Source organism: Cryptotermes secundus, unplaced genomic scaffold (assembly GCF_002891405.2).
Source record: "Cryptotermes secundus unplaced genomic scaffold, Csec_1.0 scaffold654, whole genome shotgun sequence".
Taxonomy (NCBI): domain Eukaryota; kingdom Metazoa; phylum Arthropoda; class Insecta; order Blattodea; family Kalotermitidae; genus Cryptotermes; species Cryptotermes secundus.
The window spans coordinates 1,568,046-1,589,945 of NW_019727402.1; the positions used below are offsets into that span (position 1 = coordinate 1,568,046).

General features: G+C 38.8%; 1 protein-coding gene and 1 long non-coding RNA gene across 2 annotated transcripts in view; one reads left to right on the plus strand and one right to left on the minus strand.

Moving 5' to 3' along the window:
• The window catches only part of LOC111864709 (small conductance calcium-activated potassium channel protein), a gene marked incomplete in the record, with an annotated part of 758,647 nt that overhangs the window by 319,653 nt on the left and 417,094 nt on the right, over positions 1–21,900 (plus strand).
• LOC117282330 lies at positions 1,781–16,368 on the minus strand. Its single transcript, XR_004513049.1, has 3 exons — positions 16,152–16,368; positions 7,248–7,364; positions 1,781–2,546 (listed from the first exon to the last, which is right to left on the minus strand). It is a non-coding gene; the product is annotated as an uncharacterized LOC117282330 (long non-coding RNA).

The following is a 21,900-nucleotide window of genomic DNA, read 5'->3' on the forward strand; positions in this document are numbered from 1 at the left end:
AAGAATTAAGCAGAGGAATGGATTCACGTCTCACGCGTGAGGAATTTAAAAAGGGAAGTAAATTACGGTCTTGGAAAGGCAAGGAAGAAAGAAGACTTGTGAGGTAACAAAGACGGCGCAATACCTCTACCGTAAACAATTCTTTTGCCATAGTTAATTATAAATTGTACTAAGTTTACGAATTCATTGTCATCCCCTTTCCATTGTTCTTCTGACAGTAGAAGCTGGAGAGAAATAAGTTCGGCTTGGACTAAATCCCACTCACACAGCAACATTAGCAATTTTACTGGGGCTGCCTCTGCAAGGGAACGTCTTTGTTTTCACACATTTTTCCACATTGCGATCTCTCGGATAAATATAGTGGGACAGACGCAATTTGGGGATTATCATAATAAATAAAAAGGCAACCAGTTTTGAAAATATTAAGGGTATCACGAAGAAGAGAGAGGTGTTTCAATTCAGTGTCTGTGCTTTTGTTGAGTATTAATGTAGACGTGTGAATTATATGTACATCATGGAATGATTTGGTTTATGAGATTTTGCAAAGTTTTTTTTCCTTTTCAAAATATGCACTTAAATAATATTAATGTAGACCACATCAACGAAATATTGTAGACAGGTCTGATCCGAAAAGGGCAGCATGACCCAAGTGGACACATGATAAGTCTCTACAAGTTTTCTCATTAATAGTGTTAGGCTTATTACAATAGATTCTAAAACCCTGTATGCCTCCTGTTAATTTCAAGCCTACTCAGAAACAAAACACATATTACTACTATTGATTTTGGTATGTATATACGCCCCTTCAATTATTCGCCTCTATAATACACCCTACCAGGAATATATTAAACCTAATTTAAACACCACTGGGGAATAATATATTTTATCAGAACTGCTGTTAAATGGGGTCTACACTTATTTTAAATGCATTTATTCGTGAAAGCAGTTTAAAACTGCTTCACTGATTGTGGACAGCATAATTATATCCTGAACATAAAATTTCTTTACTAATGCAACTTGTACAGTCACATATGTATAGATCCTCCCTGATGCAATGTCCATAACTCTTTTTCAGTAGTAACAACGTAAAGTTGGTTGGTCGTTAAACTAATAGCCCGAGATGATTTTAGCAAAATACATCGCCCTATATGATATAAGAAACCTCTGAAATTAGCTGTTGTTGCTTTCAAGTAATCCAATCTGTGGAATAGTTCTACAATAAATATTTTATCTAGTAGTATATTTAATTCGCCGTTGATGTAAAGGGGTCGTTCGCTGGTCTAATGTAAATGTCGGCAGACTTATGAATATGTAACAAATTATATTCTGCTCCAGTTATACAATGTTCTCAAACAATTTGAAATCTGCGATTGCTCATTACAATCCCACTCGAATAACGTGTGTGTGCGGGTGTGCAAAGTATATGAGTTAATGTGTATATGTCTTTATGCATATACTTATATATGTGTGTTTGTATGAGAAAACTGAATAGCTCTATGTAGTCGTGTTGAGGGCGGTGCAGCGGAGAATATTCGGCCAGAAAAAAAAAGGATTTCATTTTTTTTTCATTTCGTTCATCCTGTTGTGTTATTATATACAATTCTTTAATGAAGTCCTTTGTAACACAACATAACGGTCAAGGTCATGGTTATGTCGACCTTGACCGTTCGTTATGTTGTGTTACGACGGACTCCAATAAAGAATTGTATAAGCATTTCGTAACATACGTTCACCAGATATTATTTAGGATAATTAAATCGAGGATATTAAATGAGCCGCGCACATTACAAGCACCGGGGAAACAAGAAATAAATGTAAAGTTTTAATCGATAAATCTGAAAGGTGAAGAGATCACATTGAAGACTTGGTCTCATAAGGGGGGGAGAATACCGAAATATATCTTGATGGGCAGGAACCAGTAGCCGCTTCTTGTAAGAACGGCATTGAACATTAGGTTTTTTAGGAGAGTGAATTTATTGCTTCACAATTGAATGACTAAGAGTGTCCTAAGAAGAATGCCGCTTTTTGAAATTAGTCTGCTGTTGCGGATAGAGGAATTATTAATATTACACTATCTTCCAAGGATTTCTACTGAATATTTTTCAAAGGTTTCAGTGAAGTATAGAAATTTCTTTAAACAGGGGTGACATAAATAAATTGAAACTTTGCAATAGCTCTTGACTACTCTGCCTTGTTCTGTACAGAATTCTTGCACTGATACCTGCCCGCATTCATTCTTTATGTGCAGCTGAAAAATATAAGTATCATGCATGGCTTCACATGCTTGAAAATATTCTTTTCTTTAATACATCAGTCAACATTATTTTAAAACATCATATGAATGTGACTTACAACGAGATTACAAAAGTTAACATTTAAAATTTTAAAATGAAATTGATTTAGCGAGGTGTCTATATATAAATATCAAATTTAAATTTTTTATTAAAAATACTGTTAAAATTTTAATAGATATTCTGTATGAAGTTCTGGTACTAATGTTCTTATCTCAGCATGCCTTTGATATCTTGACAGAACTCCATCAATTCCTGAAACAAGGAGAAATTTATTTAAAATTTCTTCTAACATTCACTCTTATAGAATACTTCTATAAAATTAAACGTTCACTTCTCAGAATTTCTGTACAACCTATTTGCAAAAAGAATTATTTTTCCGAGATTCTAGATGTTGTGAACATCATATCGAATACGTAATTCATGGGGGCATGCGGTAGCACAGTTGGTTGAGACACTGTGCTACAAGCATAATTCTTCCAGCCACAATATGGCCTTGGGGTCGACTCAGCCTCTAACAGAAATTAATACCAGAAATCTTCCGGGGGTGGATAAAGAGTGGCCGGCATGTAACGCTGACAACCCTACCGCCACCTGTGAGCCGATTGTCTACAGAAAATTTGGGAGCCTCGACGTCTCACAACCCTATTGGCCTTCATGACCTGGTACATGGATGGCTTTACCTGTTTTTATATGTAACTCATGGCACAGGGGGACCTTCATACGTATAAAATTATTAAATTTGAACTACAAATTTTCAAAATCCTTTCATGCAACATTTCATACCTCACAGGGCTTGATGTTTATTTGCTGTAGATGTAAAGCGGCCTCCGTAGTCTAGAGGTAACGTTCCCACCTCATGACTCGTAGTACGCGGGTTCAAATACCCGGCGGAGGTCGTCGAATATTTAAGGGCGGAAAAATTCAGGGAACAAGTCCTCCGGGAGGGACTTTAAACAGTGGGTCCCGTGTCGTAGCTTTACGGCACGTAAAAGAACCTCATACCTCCAAAGGACATCACTGAGCCAAAATTGCGGACGTTTCCCGCCGAACAGCAGTCACTAATACCTCCGGTAGATGGGGCAAGAATTATAGACACCTCTCAGCTAGTAGAGCCGGTCTCGCTGGCTGGGCGGGACTGATGGTAAGCACCATTACCGGTAGGATATAGAGACTGGTAGAAATCATAGAGGGAAGCACAATGGACCACTACAGGTCTAAGTGCATGGGGAAAACCACCCTCTCTAGTAACTAACTAACTACTGTAGATGTAAATACGTGTACTTTCCATATCCAGTCTTAGGGGCACATCGCACTGCAAAGTAAATTCTTTGTCACTTTTTGTCACTGGCTAAACAAATACGGAATTGTAGGTTGTCGGAATACATTTTTAACTACGTGAAATGAAATCTTACAAAGATTTACACCTGCTCCCCTCATGAATCATCTCTCCGTCTACTTCACTTCAGTTTTTCTCACAGGTTCCAATAGAGAAAGTTTTATCATCACGAAAAAAACCAAACCATTAGACACTGTCATCAGTAATTGGAGGTCTTGAGTCCCACAATTCCCTTGGGCACCTGTCAATGTTGGCTTCCTTACGCCTTGCTCTTTGAGTGGTCTTAATTTGTTTTCTGAAGGATAAATTCTAAGAGTCTATTATTTAATTGACGTTAACTGATATGGAGGAATTATCCTCACGAAGTATGATATTATAGTATCATTTATATGATTTTCCTTTTAAATAATTCCTGTCCAAAGCAGGAAAATGAAGTGGGGTTTACCTGAGATATATTCTGTATTATTTGCTACAGAACCCAGAAAGAACGCCGTGAAATTTCTAGAGCACGGAACCCTGAAGCGAGCTTACGCATTATACATGAAACATTCGATTCTTCCAGCTACATGTCTTCTTGAGCTCTCGAAAATAAAAGTTTTGCGGTGGTCGAATTCCACTCTTAATATGGTTATTTTTCCGTATTTTTCTCTGTTGTATTGAGCTATACGATGTTGTACAGGGACGGCCCTGTATTTAGCCTCTACATCACTCATGACATCTTCCAAATATTTGGCATTTACGTACTTACTTACTCATGGAGCTGAGCCCTTCTGGAGGAGCCGCCAATTCTGCAGCTACTCATAAATTTCCCAGCATTTTATGGAACCCGAAGGTTCATTACCGTGTTCATAAGAACCCTCCACTGATCCATATCCTGAGCCAGATCAATCCAATCCATACCATCCCATCCTATTTCTCTAAGATCCATTTTAATATTGTTCATCCATCTACACCTTGGTCTTCCCAGTGGTCTCTTTCCTTCTGGCTTTCCCACCAATATCCTATACGCATTCCTTGTCGCCCCCATTCGTGCTACATGTCCTGCCCACCTCATCATCCTTCATTTGATCATTCTAATTATAGTTGGAGAAGAGTACAAGTTATGAAGATCCTCATTATGCAGTTTTCTCTAACTTCCTGTCACTTCATCTCACTTCGGTCCAAATTTTCTCCTCAACACCCTGTTCTCAAACACAAATATTTGGCATAGTGTCACTAATATGTAACTAATTTAGAATCGTGTTAGGCTACGTAAATCGGTGATAATTTTTGCTGATCTTCAAATACAAGCTATGAATCCGTGTTTGGTTATGACAATTTTAAATAAACAAGGGAGTCACCTTATATTTTATTTTCCATCATATTGAGAGATTGAATGAAAACTTATATTTGCATACTTAGAATTTTTAAAAATACGTATAGGAAATTGTATTGAGAAATCCATTATGACCATATTGCGACCTGTAAAGAATGTTATATATAGTTTCACCCATCGCATTTACTTATTACTTGCAGTGGTCAAGTAGATTGTAAATTGACGTAAATGAATAAATAAAAAATATATATATAGTTTACCATTACGCAATATAAAATCAATTCGAATAGGCCAGATATGTGTTCTGTTAAAAATATATTACGTGAGACTGTACATTGATTAATATAGAGCTAAATTTTTATCAAATATTTGTTTTGAGGCCGGTCACGGTAGCCGAGCGGTCTAAGGTATGCACTATCTTCGCTCGCTCGGAAGCCGGGATCGTGGTTTCGAATCCCTCTGAGGGCATGGATGTTTGTGTACAGGTAGAGGCCTTGCGACGAGCTGATCACCCGCCCAAGGAGTCCTATCGTATGTCTAAGATCTAGTAGAACCCAAGTGAAACGGAGAGTTTCATGGAGGTAGGCCTAGGCCCAAATGTAGCGCCAATGAAAAAAAAATTTTTTTGAGACTGTAGTGTCATATTCAATTATTTCGTGAAAAAAATTCCTTTCCCCTTTTTCAGCAAAANCGCTGCGTGTTGTGTTAACAATGTTTTAAATTTTAAATATTTTAACATTGGCGTTTTAACTTGAGGGCAGTTTCGGATGAATGTGAGAATTGAANATTTAGTATGAAACCCTCTCATATAAGAGACTGTTTTGTCAACTGAAAAAAACTACTCCCTTCCAATTTATTGTGCTTCGCCTCTATCCTGAGCGCTTGATGGCCACAGTCAACTCCATATTTCTCTTGCATTTCCTACCCACGAATCTCATGTATCTGCACAAAATGTTTCAAATTCCAGTGTTTTTCAAAGTTTACATCACTTCTCTACATAGAACTAACTGTAGCTCTAATTGCGACAAAGCGGTAGAAATTTCAAAGTCAATAAAAAGTCCGTCGANTTTCTCACACCGGTAGTTACGAAGAGTTTTACATTACGTCTTGTATCCAGATAGAATTGAATCGACGTGTCTGAGGATACTGGATGTACAAAAATGTACATTTATTAGTTTAGGAAATTACTTAATTTAAACACTAACTTGATTCGTATCTCTTGATCTTTATGGAATGCAGCTTGTTGTTTGTTCAAACTAATCAGTTATCATGTTCCGTCTAACACAGAGAATATATAACATTCAATTTGTTTCACTAGAATCACAACATGTTTCGACCATTTTATCTGATCATCGTCAGGTGAATACAAATAAACAATGAGTGCTCTATTGAGACCTAAAGTGTTTTGTAATGCAATAGAGCACCTGACAATGACCAGATAAAATGGTCGAAACATATGAATTTAATAAACCAAACTGAGTCTTATTTCCTAAGGTAGTTCATTCAGATTATAAAAGACTTAAGCAATAATTTAATTGTAATTATCACTTGGATCTTGTATGTATTTTCAAGTAGACCTGCAGAGAATTTTTGGTTAATGAAAGAAAGATAATATATTTATAAGCATAAATACTCTAATTAATCGTTTCAGTCATTTAAATGTTGCTCTTAAACACGCGTTCCATGCATTATTAGCTTATTTTTTTTTATTATTGTTAGTGGGGTGGGACTAAGTCCCTTGTACTGCGGCCACTTCTGGCCTATTGTACCAGCATCAGATGATAGGTGAGGGTGATTGTGGAGCAATTGGTGAAATGAAGATTGGCAAGGTAAACCTAAGTACTCGGAGAAAACCTGCCCCAGTGCCACTTTGTCCATCACAAATCCCACTTGACCAGACCCGGGATCGAACCCGGGCCGCCGCGGCCCAATCATTAGCCTAAGTTCAACCTAGTGTCTTAAACTTGATGGAAAGATACACTTTCTGTTTTTATTGTTACTCTTAAATGAAACTGCGCTTTAGGCTTTTAGGGCACTAACCGAATGGAGTCCAATTGAATCTGAGAGACTGGGGTAATGTGAAGGTAATCCTCAATTTTTTCATAGAAATCCTGTGTGACTGTGTTACACCGTACAAATTAAAGGGGGCGAAGCTGAGAATTTGTCTTTGTAAATTGAGTCATACTTGATTGGACTCAACTGGACTCTGTTCCGGTTAATGGATCCGCAATCTTAGAGGCCATCTTAAGTTATATTTTACGATAAGTTTTTTTGACCCTGCGTGTCAATGTTTCCTACTTACGGAGATTTTGTAAAATTGATGATGATTGTTGAGGGCCGAAAGTGCTTGATATAAATTCGTCGCAGAGGTGGAAGCACTCGTGACAAGATTCTGGCATCTGCATAATGGCGGTCGGACCTGAAAATAAATATCAGTTATACAAAGCAGGAAAATAAAAACACGCATTAAGGTTTTAAAAAGCTGAATTATTTCTGTTTTATGAAACTCAAAAATACATTTTAAATACTAAAAAAATTTAACTATTTTCTTTCCTGCTTCCAAGAACCGACCCCACATGTTAAAAATTATGGAAGTTTATAAATTTCTTCTTTAATTCTTCAAGTTAGCTGTTCAGGAATCGCGGGAGAGGTTCTCTTGGCGGTATCTGTGAAGACTGCTGTCTTCTGATATGTGATATATATCCTGGTAAAATGTTATAAGCTTCGGAGGAGAGCACTGACTCCTTCTTCAGAGTAGATGAATATACATGTACGTTGAAGATCGAGACACTGTTCTCCTCTAAAAATTTCATAACGGCCATATTGTACGGCGTCATATTCCGAAAAAAAGACCATGCTCTTATTGAGAACTTAAATCGTTACATTTTACGAAAACTTTGTTTTGTGATTTTGCTTCCTATACCAAGGACGTTTGAATGTATGAATATAATTTGATGGGTATATCAGATAAGGAGAACATACTTGATAAACATGGATACAGGTTATTAAAATATGAATAATTTATTTATTTATTGTCTGTGGTCGTCGTCAGTAGCCAGACACTGCGTCCAACACACAATAACAATTTATATGGCAATTCTGATCATGTCTCATAATTTCGATATGGTTCATATTGGCTTTGCCCTGCCTCACAAGAACATTTTCTCATTTTGCGCATTAGAGCCCAGAATCCTGAATTTCTCCCAAACATCCTTTACCAGTGAACTTCCAGACTCGCCGAAACGTAGAGTGTCTCCGTTTCAACGACAAACTGGGCTGTTTTGAGAATAAATCAATCTTCATTGAGAATTAGAAGAAATCCATAAATTTGGCAAAAATAGTCTTTTAATGTTGAAGCATATGGTATGTACAGTAAAGACTGTACTTTAAGGGTACAAAACCATAACGCAACTGATTGTTACAAGAGAGAGTCAGCAAATAGGTCACAAATGCATATAAAACGTAAAACATTTGATTTTCCAACCAGAAAGAAGAAATATTTATTTCTCAGCATATCCTCCACTTACATTGATACACTTGTCCCATCGACATAATAGAAAACCGCAGTATAGAAGTCTTTTGACTGTTGTCTTCAGCCACTTCCGCACTTGATCGGGTATCATCTGCGACTTTCCAACCGCTTGAGTGAATTTTATTTCCAAGTTTTGAACTGCTTTACACGAAAACACTTCCCACCATAAACAGGAAATATTTCTTCATTAATATCCTTTTAATTGAGTCCTTTTATCGACAAGAAAACGTATAACAGAAGGCTGTCTCTTCCGTACTATATTCCTCAAAGCACCATCGCCATTTTAACTAATGAAATCAGCCTCTGAACTTGCGCTTGCTCGCCTTCTACCTAGATTGTCATGAAGCTAGACTCCGCTGCTACCTGGTGATACATATACTAGAAAAACTATTACATCCATTACAAATGTTTTGATTCCATTTGTGGCCTATTTACTGACTCTCCCTCGTATTTACAATTATTTAGAACTTGTCATACTGCGGCTCAATGTGCTTTTTCTTAATATTTTAGTGAAAGCTGTTCGTAATATAATAATTTGGACAATATTTCTAAGCTTAAGTCAGTAAGAGTACGACAAGATTAAAAAATTGAAGTTAATACCAAATGCTGTCACTTTAGATTAGCTGAGAATTGCTCCATAAATGCAACAGCTACGTACAAGTGCCGCTCTTGTAACTTGAAACAAGTTAACAGGTGCTCAGAGCAACTATTTCTTACACGCTGTAACGTTATTTTGTTCTTAAGAGTAATTGTATATACTACATTTTTTATGTTGGTTCAAACGTACGATTTTAGGGCCTTCGAAATGTCGCCAAATTCTAAACTCACATTGTCAAGTAACTATGTGCGTTGAATTCTATCAGTCGTAATGTAGCTGCAGCACACGCAGGCTTCTCAACTGTGCTATTCTACATTCAGTAAATCCTCGATAATCCGGTTGCATTTATTCCGGACCGAAACATGAAAAATGCTGCTCATAATTGAGTAAATACTTTAAAAGAGAGATGGCATTTAGGAAGATAGATAAGTCACTTGACAGATTCTTTAAACCTGAATTATCACGTTCAAGAACAAGTAAAACTCTTGAGTCTTCTATCGATGAATAAATATATCGTCTTTTGAAGAGCAGGTTAGCGTAATCGGTATAGCGACTAGTCACGGGCTGAACGACTGAGTTCGAGTCCCGGTAAGGTAAAGAATTTTCTCTTCTCCACGTCGTCCAGACCAGCTCTAGGTTTCCACTAACCTGCTATCCCATGAGTACCAGGGGCTCTTTCCCCGGGTGTAAAGCGTCCGGGTCGTGAAACTGACCACTTAACTCCAGCTAGTGTCGTGGTCAAGAAAAGCTGGATCTATATATCTACTTCTCCCTACATCTTCATGGCGTAGTACTCAATTAGTTAAGCACAGGGACAATTTTACCTTTTATCTTTCATTTTAATAGTTTTTAAACGTAATTTCTACTGTGATATTTATTTATTTTCATCAGCACTGCTTTATGATTAAATTTTCCATTTATTTGTGTTACAAGATTTTTGTCATTTAGGGCTATCTTTTGCTTCACTAATCCGGATGAAGTCTACCATTCCAATCGATCCGGATTAGCGAGGGTTTATTGTGCTGCCATGTTATTTATTGCTAGCATGCGCGCTTTTGCTATTCCAAAATCGTGACAGAGGAACCTTTAATACTGGTACGAACAAGGTTTTTAGCACGTGTCGTCTAAGAGGCGGCATGGATTCTACTATTACATGTGTCTTACATAAGATGGGGACCATTTCTAAATACAGACTGATTACTGTTAACTGCTAAGGGCTAACTATCCTGCTTTCCTAAGGGGACATATATATACCACATGTATGAAAGTATGTATAAGAATACATAAATAGTTCTTTTTTTAAATACTGCACAAACTAATCAACTGAACATTCAATTTTATGAGATCTTAGGCCAAAATATGTTTAGTTGTAGATGATTCACGCGCTATTAAACAGCTCTAAATATATTACAGATATATCACCCACTCATTCATGGAGCTGAGCTCTTCTTGAGAAGCCGCTAATTGTGCAGCTACTCAGTAGCTTCCCAGCATTTTATGGAACCTGAAGGTTCGTTACCATGTTCACAAGAGCCCTCCACTGGTCCCTATCCTGAGCCAAATCAATCCAATCCATTCTATCTCTCTAAGATACATTTTAATATTGTCCACTCACCTACGTCTTGGTCTTCGCACTGTTCTCCTTCCTTCAAGCTTTCCCACCAATTTCCTATATGCATGCCTCCTATCCCCCATTCATTCTACATGCCCTGGCAATCTCATCCTCCTTAAATTGATCATTCTAATTATACTCGGAGAATAGTACATGTTATGAAGCGCCTAATTATGCAGTTTCCTCCAACCTCCTCTCACTTTATTACTCGTATTATTATTATTATTATTATACATGTCAGAAGAATGGAGGCGACGGATTGTTTCATGCTACCAATCCGCATTCCCTGGGAAGGACTGAAGACAACGAAGAGCCTCATAACATAAGACTCGTCTATCAAATTTTCGTTCCTTTATAGTTATTTGTATTCCTTTGGTTATTCAGAACAGAGCATTTTCACACATTTCATCATTTTATTCTATTATATGCTAGGAATGAGATAGAATTCTGCACTTAATTCACAACTTTCTCCCGTTTCGACTAGTCTACTCTATTAGAAACCTAGTAAAGGTTAAATCCCACCAAACTCAAATAATTATATTGTGACAGATTGTCTCAAAACGTTGGTAGGTAACGGCTCGGTACACTCCGCGACAGACGTACACGCAACAATAGACGGACGCCCATCTCTAGGCCAGTCCGAAATACGAGCACGCAACGATAAGAATAGTGTTCTCTATTGCTGGAAAGCAGGCAGCACACCAATAGAGTGGCTTAGTAATTATCACATGGGAACCCCAACAGAATAGCACGCAACAATGCGTGGTCCTAGCCTATAAGTTATCTTGAAGACATTCGGCACTACAAATAATTTGAAAGTTCGGACCAGGAGATTCCAATCGTTCAGCGAATTTGTTTTGTGTTAAAATCTGTTGACAGGAGACGGATAGTGAAGAGGTTGTAAAGGCGTAAACCATAGATGAAATCTCATACCTAACAACGCCTAGTTAAAGCAGATGCAGAAGACTTCATCTTATGTGTTATAATTAATTGTAGTTACGACTAGTGAATATCCAGTAAATCGATTCGCCAATCAAAACCTCGTATACGAGTCACTAATACACGTTATAACATGCATCCTATACAGTCTCATAGGCAAGTTGCTGGAAGAACAGATAATTCCACTGTATAATAACTTCCTATTGGTATTAAGGTTTAAAATTCAATATTTTAATCAGATTCTGCATTTATTTTAATCTGTTTTCATTGCTTTATTGTGACAGCAGAACAGAGTAAGAAGGAATGATATCTGAAGCATGCGACTTTGTTTGCAATAGATATTTCTGATAAAATTTAAATTAAAATATTTATGTTTCGCTACACTAAACGCCATATATATATGCCTAGGCATTGAATATTAAAAAGCAGGTCTTCTGGAGACGGTAATGAACCTCAAATAACACGTACTGTGTCCTAGAGAGTTAGTAGGCTGAATTAAAAATTATATTCTTATATTGGGACATATATTTCCTTGTTAATTTCGCTATAACCACTTGCTCTATTCATGTCAATGTTAACATCAGGAACAAGTTATGCATTTAACTGTCAGATGCTGATTCTTCTCCCACTGAACAGTGAGACCAAATTCTGCGGGTAGTGGTCAGTAAATAAGTACTCATTTTTTGACTTACCATTTCATTGACGAAAGTTCATGAATGTGGCACATTTCGGCTTCTAGGCGTAATATTGAAATCAGCTTCGTCCGACTCTTCTTCAGTCACAATCCACACATTTATATTTGTTAAATTTTTAAAAGTAAAATTTATCTTCTGTGTAATCATTTTCATCTTCTAGGCCGTATATTTGTATAAACCTAAGTCAAACAAACCTATAGACCGCACTAAGATATCTTACGGTTTTCACTTAACACAAAACAATTCTCAACAATAGAATTTCTAGATGGAAAAAAATAAATTTAAAAATTATTTTTAATTAGTTTAAAGATTAAAATTTAAGAATAATCAGTTCTCATATTATTGCAGTTCAGTATATCCAAAAGCTAATATCTTTTATTGTCCCATACAACACTTGAAGTATTACCGCAATTTAATATTTTTTGCGTTTGTACCGACGGTATTCTTTTGCAGATATGTTCCATACAGTTGTGTTAGTATGTTCTTCGTGGAAATTAATATCTTCGAACACCATTTCGATAGCAAAGAGTATGATAGCGCTTAAAACTGTTACAAATACTGTAAGGTAAAGTGCTTGCTCAAATCCGAGGTACAAACTATGAAAAAGGAGATGAAAAGTAAGAAAAACTAAGTAGTACATAAAAGCAGAGGTGGATTCTTCATCCATATCGCTGAACTTCCTGTGACTGCAGTGCTCCCCTAGTTGGAACGTCCAGTATTCAGCTACTAGTCAAACGTTAAGACTTGGACGCCGGAGAACTACTGAATTGCTGAGAAGTTCTTATGGGGTAAGGGGTTGCACTTACTACCCCCACCTTTGGTCGCGTTTTAATTTTTCGTAGACTAATCTGATTGGATGTTAATTTTTTTCCTTTGCCGCCCGATACTGCCATCTATAAGTTTAGAGATATTTGAGATTAAAATATGGAAGAAGATTTATATTACTAAGTTAGTCCAGTAATGTCAGCGTGAAAACTATGAAAATAACGGAAGATTAAATATAAAAGAATTCTGATTGTTCTACATTACACTAATAATCGATGCGTTTTCAGAATATTCCCATCTTTATTATTTTTTCCGAACAAGCCAAACGTTTCGGAAACTGAATATGTTTCCATCCTCAGATGGAATCATGAGGAGAAACATAATAATTTTTGTCCATTGCATTATTTGGTGCCACCTAACATTTTTATCAAGGGACGGGGACAAATCTATTTTATATTTTTAGGCCTCAGTTGTGGTTACTTATTCGTGTTAATTCATTACTTGGTTGTTTTCATCTCGCGGATGTGGGCAGTGTTGCCGACGTTTCTGTGGTTGTTGCTACTTCCGCCTTGAGACACGAAGTAAGTAGGGTAGTTGTGTGGTCTATTCGGAGTAGTAGACAGTGAAAGAGGTCTAGAAACTAAAAAATCATAGTTTTAGTGAAGAAAGGTGCGGAAAAATAAGTGACGTTTCAGTCTATATGCAAGTTTGAAGCAAAGTCTATGTTATTATTCAAGCTTACATTACAAATAAAGGCTCAGTCTTAGGTCCTGTGATGTACGTTAGTCATTTTAGTCGGCCATATTCTGGGACAATACTTCAAAATATACCACGACCACTTCCTTTCGCGTCTTTCCCAATTACATTATTCTGTATGATCCTCTTATTCTACTCACTATGTCCTGCGCAGTTGCAGAAACGTCTTTAAAGGTCTGAGAATGAAGAATACTGTCTTGTGGGTTGTGGCGCCGTGTAGATCTTGTATGAACAGATGTTTCGGAGGAACGTATCGCCTCCACTTACAGGGTAGAAAAATCAGAGAGCGAGGAACCAGCGTGAGCAGGTGGCTGCAGCCTTATACCCTGAAGATGGAGGCGATATGTTCCTTCGAAATATCGGTTTACACAAGATCTACACGGCGCCAGATCCCAGGATACAGCATTCTTCATGGTCACCGTTCTGAAAGCGTCAAATCTTACAATCAGAGAATGAATTTAAATTTTGTCGATAATTTTAGACCATCAAGTGCGACAAATTCTGAACGTGTGTGGATCTGATCAACTGCATTCTTACTTACTTACTCATGGAGCTGAGCCCTTCTGGAGGAGCCGCCAATTCTGCAGCTACTCAAGAATTTCCCAGCACTTTATGGAACCCGAAGGCTCATTACCGTGTTCACAAGAGCCCTCCACTGGTCCCTATCCTGAGCCAGATCAATCCAATCAATACAATCCCAGCTTATCTTTTTAAGATCCATTCTAATATTGTCCACCCACCTACGCCTTGGTCTTCCCAGTGGTCTTTCCTTCTGGCTTTCCCACCAATATCCTATACGCATTCCTCGTCTCCCCCGTTTGTGCTACATGCCCTGCCCACCTTATCCTCCTTGACTCGATCATTCTAATTATACTTGGAGAAGAGTACAAGTTCCTCATTATGCAGTTTTCTCCAACCTCCTGTCACTTCATCCCTCTTCGGTCAAAATATTCTCCTCAACACCCTGTTCCCAAACAACCTCAGACTCAACTGAATGCATAGCTCTTCTTTATTTGACTTTGTTTAATTGTGGCCTGCTACAGTGCTGTTTCGTCGTTTGTATCATTCAACTGTGCCAGCGAATTCATCTGGGGCAGGAGCGCCTCGCAGTGACGTAGTAGATTGTAACAGGTAGTTTTGTTCGGTTTAGTTGAAGTGGAATCAACGGGCTTCTTTATGGGTTACCCCATTTCGGGCCATTTTAAATTTAACCAAATGTAATTGCATCCTATAAGCGATAGAGTCCCTTCAATTTAATTAAGTTCAGAATATAAATAGAGTTTCGATTTGTGTTTCATTTTCCAATCTGTACATGCATCTTGAAATACTTTTTATAGAACTGGAATATAACGCCATGTAGTCCGTTGAAAGACGACAGACGTTTCGGAGGAGCATATCGCCTACATATTCAGGGTCTTTTTAACCGATCAATGTGCCAGCGTGATAGATTACAAGCACAATGAAGATGGAGGCGGTATGTTCTTTCGAAACGTCGGTTTGACTATCAACGGAATACTTGGTATAGCTCAGAAGATAGTTCTCTTCATAACCACCGCTGTGAGAGCCTCAAATTCTACTTTGCAGAAATGTTTATTACAGTTATCATTTCTTTGTGTTTTAGTATAACACCCAAACTATTCGGGACGTGCTCGATTCGAAACTCGCCCGGGACACCGGAGGGCAACATACCACTCGACACTATATATTCTAGCTAATATCGATGTCGTTAAATAAGGCACAAAATAATTTAAGCACGCCTAATATTTATTTCAGTGCCGAGATAAAAATGGTGGAGATATAACTTCACTCCCCTTACGTCTTCATGTAGTAATGGTTACTTCCTTAATTGAATAAATATAGAGATAACTTCACCTTTATTATTATTATTATTATTATTATTATTATTATTATTATTATTATGGCTCTAGGCTCTACGGCCGTTTGTTGGGCTTTGGCCGATTTCTCAGTTCCTTGATCCTATACACAGCCCTTATGACCCCTCGCACGGGGGATCAGCCGGTCGCAATGCCTCTACCTATACACATAATAATAGCACAAAATACAGACATCATGCCTTGTGCGGAATTCGAACCCACGACCCCAGCGTTCGAGCGAACGTAGACAGTTCTTGCCTTTGACCGTGCGACCACTGTGGTCAGCCAACTTTACCTTACCTAATATTAATTTAAATTTCGAACAAACCTTGCGTTAGCAGATACTAAGATTCTTCCAATGCGATCCTGGTTATCTTTATGCGTAATATACGAGTAAATATTGTATATGAAGATTTAATAAATGAATAATGGTACCTAGTTCTGTATGAAGTGTAGAACAGAAGCACTAATATAAGGATAACCATTGTATACTTCACTTCAGTCGGCGCTTCGAGAAACATATCAACACACTTCATTAAAAATAGCACGCACATCGCCACTGCAAGGCATGCAATTATGCTGGTTAACATTGCTGAGTGCGTAGTTAAACTTCTCTGCTGTGGCACTGCTTGGTTGTTGAGAGCAGAGTGAACTCCTTGCGACGGCACGACTTTGAGATGCCGGGGGATGTTTGGCCCTTGTTCTTCTTCTTCTTTGAAACTTCTGGGTAACAGAATATTCCACCCAACCAGTACTTATACAATATGTCTCTTCTCTTCCTTTCGGTTAATATTTTGTTATATTTATTTTATTTTTATGTCTTTATTGGTCAAGCAGTAGGGTAATTAGTTGAGGACCTATGCTAGAAGCCGAAAGGTCGCGGGTTCGATTCCTGATGAGGTCATTGGATTTTTCATTCGGCCTAATCCTTCAAGCCGCAATATGACCCTGTGGTCGACTCAGCATCCAACAGAAATGAGTACCAGGGATCTTCCTGGGGGATAAAGGGCGGCCGGCGCGTAAGTCTGACAGCCTCGCCATCCATGTGCCGATTGTCTAGAGCAAGGGTCTCCAAACTACGGCCCGCGGGCCACATGCGACCCGCGATGTGATTTTATCCGGTCCGCGAAAGAATTGTGCAGAACTAATTTTCCAATGAGTACTGGTAAATGTGATTCCGAGCTTATTGACCTGACATATTATACTGCAGTTCGATGGCTTAGCTGTGGAAAGGTTCTTTCGCGTTCCTTTCAGCTCAGGAATGAAATTGATATATTTCTTACCGAGAAAAACCATCACGAACCACTTTTATCAGATACCGAGTGGCTTTGGAAATTAGCATTTTTTGCTGATCTGGTGAACCATATGAACCATTTGAATTTAAAGTTGCAGGGTGAAAATAACTTAGTCTGTGATTTATTTGAACTTATCAAGGCATTCAGAGCAAAGTTGATACTTCTGGAAAGCCAAGTGAAAAATTGTAACTTTGTTCATATGCAATACTGTGCAGAGTTTCATAAAAAGGGTGAAATAGAATTTCTTTCCCTGTTTGCAAATTTAGTCATTTCAGGTTTGAACGAAAAATTTCGGAAGCGATTTGCTGGTTTGGATTCCAGTGCTCAGGAAATTAGATTGTTTCAAAATCCGTTTGACTGTGATGCTGCAGATGTCCCAAGTCAAATTCAAATGGAAATTATTGAACTTCAGGAAAATTATCATATTAAAGACAAATACAAGGAAGGAAATTTGATCGAATTTTATAAATTTCTGAACTCTGAGCAATTTCCAAATTTAAAGAAATTTGCTTGTAAATTTATCTCCATTTTTGGGACGACATATCTGTGTGAACGAACTTTTTCCCAGATGAAGCACATCAAGTCGAAATACAGGGCAAATTTATCCGATGAACATTTAAAGCCGCTACTTGTGATTAGCGTTTCAAAATTTGAAAGTAAATTTGATCAAATTTTAAAAATGCAAAAAGAGATCCATCATTCACATTAATTATTTTATTATAATTTGTGATGAGAATATGAGTATTTGCTGCTACTGTCTGTTGTCATTAATATACGATAATTTATTCTCACGTACTTTGTATTTAGTTTATGAAATTCTGTGCTTTCAATAAAACTCATATACCTAGAGTTATTAATTTCTCATTTTATCCGGCCCCTTGAAAGTGCTGAATTACCTAATGTGGCCAGCGGTTCGAAAAGTTTGGAGACCCCTGGTCTAGAGCCTCGACGTCTCCCAACCCTATGGGCCTCCACGGCATGTTAATGGGATAGCTTTTCCTTTTTAAGTGTTTACTGTTTCATACTGACTATCCTAACTGAGGATTTCTTTATTGCTAGTGGGGTGGGACTAAGTCCCTTGTACTGCGGCCACTTCTGGCCTATTGTACCAGCCCCAGATGATAGGTGAGGGTGATTGTGGAGCAATTGATGGAATGAAGATTGGCAGGGGAAACCGAAGTACTCGGAGAAAACCTGCCCCAGCGCCACTTTGTTCACCACAAATCCCACTTGTCAAGACCCGGGACCTGAACCCGGTCCGCCGCGGTGGGAAGCCAGCGACTAACCGCTTGAGCCATGGCGCGGCCGTAACTGAGGGTTATATATTCTTTCTTTTTAATAGCCTTCCGGGTAAGTCTGAGGGAAGTGGAGAGGAGAATATCTAGCGACTGTGCCGGGAACACGACCTTTTCCATCGCGGAGTTTACCGCGTGGGTTGTTGCCTTTTCTACTTGGCCAACTGCGGTGAGACGAGACTGAAGGTTACTAGCTCGCTAGCAGTGCTTGGGTTATACATCTCTCAGAATTAATTGTATCTGCATGAATCAGGTGTCCATAATCTCCAGTCCACTGACGTTGCATGGAACACCAGCTTTGACATCATAAAGTGGAACTTTGCATATGAAATGTAGATCCTCTGTACTACAGCATATGTTAGGAGCCAGGATTTCGCAGTCTGTATAGATATGGGCTGGACGGCCGAGGAATTGGGGTTTGATACCCGGCCGGGACAAGTGATTTTTCTTTTCTCCATAACGTCCAGTTCTCCTCTGGGACCAACCCAATCCCCTGTACAAAGGGTGATGGTGCTGTTGCCCCAAAGTAAAGCGACAGGGGCAGGAATCTGACAACTCAACCCCATCTCGTGCCGAGATTAAGAATTGCGGAGCTATGCTGTCACCTCCCCGTGAGTCTTCGTGGAATTAGGTGTAGGGAATAAAAGGCCGCGCCATACCTCAAGCGGTTAGTCTCTGGCTTCTCACCACGGCGGCCCGGGTTCAAAGCCGGGTTTGGTCAAGTGGGAGTTGTGGTGGACAAAGTGGCGCTGAGGTAGGTTTTCTCCGAGTACTTCGGTTTCCCCTACCAATTTTTATTCCACCAAATTCTCCATCATAATCACCCGGTACAGGTACAATAGGCAAATCAGTGGTCGCCGTGCAGAGTGAACCAAAATGGACTCCTCCCCCCCCCATTATACGAATTAAAAAATTAGGTATAGGGATGGCTTCACCCTTTTTAAAGTAAATATACAGAGTGAGCCAGGAGGAAAAGTCAATGTTCTGTGAGGCCATAATATAGGTCATTCTAATAATGAAATTATATATATATATAAACATGTGTACTATTGTGATCGTTTTCACATATAGAGCTATTTCATTGTAATTAATAATACATTTGTACATTGTACAGACGAGCAACACGCCATGTCCTCACACGAGTTGCAAAATACATTGATGCTGACGGTGAAAATTTCGAAAATGTGTAGCTGTACCAACTTTGTCACTTGAACAATAAATACTTGTATTAGAAACAGTACGTAATATCTCCTCCTTATCAATAATTTTGGAACTGTGCAGTGAAATAGCTCTCTTTCGAAAACCGTTCGGAATAGGAAACATTGACATGTATAGTTTTCTGCTTAGGATAACCGATACTATGACCTCCCAGAATAGTGGCCTTTCCTTCTGGGACAGTCGGTATATTCTTATGTGAATTAAGGTGCCCAATCAGATAATGCTAATCTTGGTCTAGGAGAAGAAAAATAATTCAACCAGTTATGTTTGTGTTCCTCGTGATAACTGCGTGACATGAATAAAATATGCGAATCTGAGATTTTCTCTGAAGTTTCTTTGAATGGTACTTTCTTCGGGGTTGTAAAATCTTGCATTTCGGAAGAAATTCGCTGACATTTCGGAGCAACGTACTGCCTCCATCTTCAGGATATAAGAGTAAGCCTTGCTTAATTCTTGCTGGTTGTTTACTTGGCTTAGTCTTCGACCGTGAAGATGGAGGCAATACGTTCCTCAGAAACATTAATGAACCTAGAATTTTATGTTGCATTATGGGCTTCTTTACATGACAGGTGTATATATGGTATAGGAGGCCGTGCCATAGCTCAGACGGTTAGTCACTGGCTTCCCAACTCGGCGGCCTGTGTTCCAGCCCGGGTCCGGTCATGTGGCTTTTCTTTTGGTGGACAAAGTAGCGTTGTGGCAGATTTTCTCCGAGTACTTCGGTTTCCCCTGCCATCTTCATTCCACCAATTGCTCCACAATCATCACCTATCATCTGGGGCTGGTACAATAGGTCAGTATTGGCCGACGTACCAAGTGGACTCAGTCTCACGCCACTAAGATTAATAATAATAAAAATAATATATGGTAAAAAATATGAAGTGTGTGCTCAATGAATTATGCTCTACGCTATGAAGATGTATGGGGGAGTGGATGTTAGATCCACCTTTTCTTTACCTCATACTAGCTGGAAGTGAGTGGTCAGCTTCAAGTCCCGGCCGAATATATGATTTTTTTTTCCGTGGCACTATAGCCCAACTGGGCCTAGGCCTACTTCCATGAACTTGTCTGTTCACGAATATATGGTATAGTAATTGATTATTTCCACTGAGACTGCTGGAATATCTCGTCTGCCAATTGTAATAATTTATATACTTGTACATTTGTAGCGCGAGATGTATAGACCGGTGTGTGTAAGCCGAGAAGTTTCCCAAAGCGTTAATAATTGATACCGTTCAATTACGGGCTGCAACTAATTGCTTCCATCCGAAGTACTAATGGGGCCTGCCGGACTCCAGGCCGGACACTGTGACTCTAAGGTCCTTGTAACTTACTGACAGACTAGTTTGATTGACCGATATTCGACTGATGAATAGACTGACTGACAGAGTGACATGCGATTTAGTATCAAAGTTATTGGTTTCATTGTCACCGAACAACATGGTCTAAAGAAAACCTCTAAGTTTGAATTTTGGAGGAACACCATCTATCCTGGCAGGAATTTTTTGATTTTCCTCACTCCTTCCACTAAAATTCAGAGATTGGGACACTGCCGCTTCTTTCAAAATTGCTTTCATTTCAGCATTTATGTCATTCTATCATCCTACGCTATGTATCCTCGATAATAAAAGCGTTGTTTAATAACCTACAAGAACTTCATGCCACATCTTCAGTGGCCTTCGTATTTCTCTCTCTTCGGTCCGTATGCTGTATACTATATCGCATTATGTGTGACTAGACGGGGTTTGGATTGGTGAATAGATTTATTGACCACTTATAGGCCGTAACTACAAACAACTATAACACTATCGATATATACACAATTTACAGTATACTAGAGCACACAGTGTAGTGTTCTCAGTCTATTAGTATGCGTTTCCTGGTAACGGCTCCAATAGGGCTATTCCTATACTTTAGGCTCAAGCCCTGTATTTGCAAACCCCCGTACAGAACTGAATTCTGTCTTCAAAGTCAAAGTTAAAGTCAGAGTTATGTTACGACTGACGGTCAGTCGGCCAGTCTGTCTTGGAATAAAGCACCCATCTAGGGCTTAAGACCAGATCTTCATTACTGTCAGACAGATCGAGACTTGATGACGTGGGGCGTCTATCTGACGAGAGGACGGGTCTCTCGTTTGCCAGAGTCACAGTCAGCGGTAATAAGTCTATTGTCAGTATGTACAGTTTACATTTTACATGTTATTAAATGTATGTATATACAGCATATGCCGGTCACAGTAGCCGAGCGGTCTAAGGCATGCACTGTGTTCGCTCGCTCGGAAGCCGCGATCGTGGGTTGGAATCCCACTCAGGGCATTGATGTTTGTGTGCGTTTTTCTGTGTTTGTCTACAAGTAGATGCCTTGCGACGAGCTGAT